The sequence below is a fragment of the Lactuca serriola genome, chromosome 4 (assembly GCF_051521515.1).
Source record: "Lactuca serriola cultivar US96UC23 chromosome 4, Lser_US96UC23_V15, whole genome shotgun sequence".
Classification (NCBI taxonomy): domain Eukaryota; kingdom Viridiplantae; phylum Streptophyta; class Magnoliopsida; order Asterales; family Asteraceae; genus Lactuca; species Lactuca serriola.
The window spans coordinates 69869786-69872855 of record NC_136411.1 but is presented as its reverse complement, the minus strand read 5'-3'; the positions used below and the strand labels follow the sequence as shown (position 1 = coordinate 69872855).

At 36.8% G+C, this 3070-nt stretch overlaps 1 non-coding gene across 1 annotated transcript; it reads right to left on the bottom strand.

Moving 5' to 3' along the window:
• Positions 1–2711: 2711 nt before the first annotated feature.
• On the bottom strand, positions 2712–2818 carry LOC145103424 (small nucleolar RNA R71). The gene has a single exon (XR_013706517.1). It is a non-coding gene; the product is annotated as a small nucleolar RNA R71 (small nucleolar RNA).
• Positions 2819–3070: the final 252 nt, after the last annotated feature.

The window sequence follows — 3070 nt, the reverse complement described above, 5'->3', positions numbered from 1 at the left end:
CAACCCCAATTGACATGGCCACTAAGGCCCAAACAATCACCCGACCTGTGTTCTTCCCGGACAGCCATAACCGAAAAGCTCATAATACCTAAAATGCTATAACAGATTCATGGTGCCAAACCATGTTCTTACCCTCAACCAGCTCCTTAGAATTTTCCGGGACTTTGCTTGATTCAAGTATGGATCCTATGCTTCCAGTAGTGCGAGCGTAATACTACCTTCCACACTTATCTGTACTTTCCTTAGAATCATCCTGAATCCTGTATGTCACTACCTCATAATGATACTGATATTGCTATATTTATACATATTTTTAGGCAATATTTAAGTACATTTTTATATATTTTTTGGTCATTTTCATAGAATAATGATACTTATAAGGTTAAATTATATTTTGCAGCAAAAAAGTAGACATTTTGAAGAAAGGGACTAAAAGCGTTAAAGGATGGAACTTTGGAGGTTGAAGCATTGAAAGAGAAGAAAAACACCCAAAAAAGACGTACTCACGACGTGAACAGTTGATGGCTCACGACGTGAGTGGAAAGAATTAGAAGATAAGCATCCGGGTGAAGGAATCCTTGACGATCACGATTACCTCGAGTTCACGACGTGAGGTTTAAATGCTCACGACGTGAACGATGATTTTCCAGAAGATATATATACCCTTCTCCATTACGATTTGGGGAGACTTTTTGCTGGTAGAGGAGGATTCCTGGAGACGAAATTAAGAGGAAAAGAAGCTCTGGAAGTTGGTTTTAACACCAAGGAAGAAGGAATTCATAATTTGTCTTTATAGATTGGTACATTTAAACATGTTTTTGATTATAGTGTTTGTTTGTTTAGCTGTTAACATGTCCAGCTAAATCTAGCTGCTTCTGTTAGCTAGATGAAGCTGGAACTCATGGTTTTAATGCATTAGACTTAACTTTACTTGTTGGTGATATGCTTGTGTTGATCGATTTTACCTAGCATGCTTGAATTAATTATTTGATTGCTTTGAATTCTTGTTCTGTGTAGTTAGTGAACACAAATATGCATGAACTTAAATACCTAATAATATAGTGAACACTAATTTATTGGAGCTAAGATCAAACCAATCTTAGATTAGTAATTGAATCATTAAATCAAGTTGTGTTAGAGAACTCATATTATGACTGTAATTATGTTTTGATTAATCAATCTTTCATGGCTCCAATCTTATTTAATAATTGATTATGTGTTAACTATTGTGTGACCATAAATAGATTTACATGAATTGATTAATAATTAGTAGATATAGAACTAAATTGCTAATACTTCCTTAATTGGCCACCAACAGTAATAGTCATAGCTAATGTATAACCATTGAGTGAAAGCGGATTCGAACTAATAGAAGTGCTTTGTTTATTGATTGAGTTTTTGTTAAAAGATTAAGTTCATCTAAACTTGGAAAATTAGATAAAAACCCCCTTTTAGTTTATTAATAGTTAGATTAATTTAGTAGTAAATAGATTAATTAATAACACCATTCCCTGTGATCGACACCCAACTTACCAAACTATTCTATAATTTGACTAGGTACACTGCCTAGGTGCATTTTAGTTGATTAGTTAGTTAGGTTATAAATTATAAAATTAGTCGGTACTATCGTGCACATCAAGTTTTTGGCGTCGTTGCCCGGGGAACGACTTAGTTTATTATTTATTTATTTGCTTTAGGTTAATCGATCTTTTTTGTGGGATAAAACCTGCAAAAAGTTAATATCCAGCAAATTTTTTAATTAGTATTAGTTTTTTTTTCTGTTTGTTCAGTTTTCATGACGTGAGGGCACCTTTCACGACGTGAATTCAGTAGTTATCGGTTTTTATTCATTTTGTTTTTAGTTTCTAGGAAGGTTTGATTAATTTTCTGATTACAGAACTCACGACATGAGTTTATAGCCTCATGACGTGAGAACTGTGGTTTTTAGTTTTCTTTAGTTTTTAGTTTATTTTTCTATTTTAGTTCGTTTTTACGTTGTTATTTTGTTTAATTTGTAGGAGTTCATGACCAGAGGCTCTAACACACCTTTGGTGCCACCACTTGAGGATCCGAAGTCAACCCTTCACAAGAATAAGAATAAGAACGCGAAGGAAGATCACACGCCAAAGAAGAAGCCATTGCAAGAACTAAAATCAGCTTTTTCAAGGAAGTCGGGAAAGAAGACAGAAGAGTCAAGTTCAACCCCAAAGGAGAAAAGCAAAGTTGAAGAACTTGGTCCAGTTTCTAATCCACACGAATCCGAATACGAATCAGACCCAAAATTTGAAATATTCGCCAGTGAGCCTGAAGACAAGCAAGAGGACAAAATGGCAAACATTGAGGAGATGTCCATGGGAGCTTACAAGAAACGGATCCGAGAGGATTTGGGTCCCGGTTTAGTCCAACCCGCAATACCTGCCACTGCCACATTCGAGCTGAAGGGACACATCTTGACTGCACTAAAGGACATCCCATTTTATGGGAAGGATCATGAGGATGCTTTTAAGCATCTAGATGAAGTTAATGACATTGCGGATTACTTCAATGTCCCAAATGTCAATAGAAACATCGTCTTGCTTAGGATGCTTCCCATTACTTTCAAGGGAGCTGCTAAAGAGTGGTTAAAATCACTTCCACCGAGTACGATCACCACTTGGGCTCAAATGCGTGAGCAGTTTCTTGACCAATTTTGCCCACCATTCAAGATAGCTAAACTCAAGAAGGCAATAGCCATCTTTGAACAACAGTCGGGGGAGTCATTATACGAAGCATGGGAGCGTTCGAAAGCCTTGCTCAGAAATTGCCCTCAACATGATCTTAATGTTCAACAAGAGATGTCAATCTTCTATGATGGGGTCAACGTTATGACAAGCCAACTCCTTGATTCTCAAGGACCTTTGACAAAGAAAAATCCAAGGGAGGTCAAGGAGTTGATTGAAGAATTCGCGAAGCACTCTCGTGAGTACCACAACCCTAGGCAATTAAGATGGAATCAAAGGCGGTGGAGGTGCACAAACTGAAGAAATAGTAGCTATGATGGCTATGTTGAATAATATGGACCGGAGGTTAA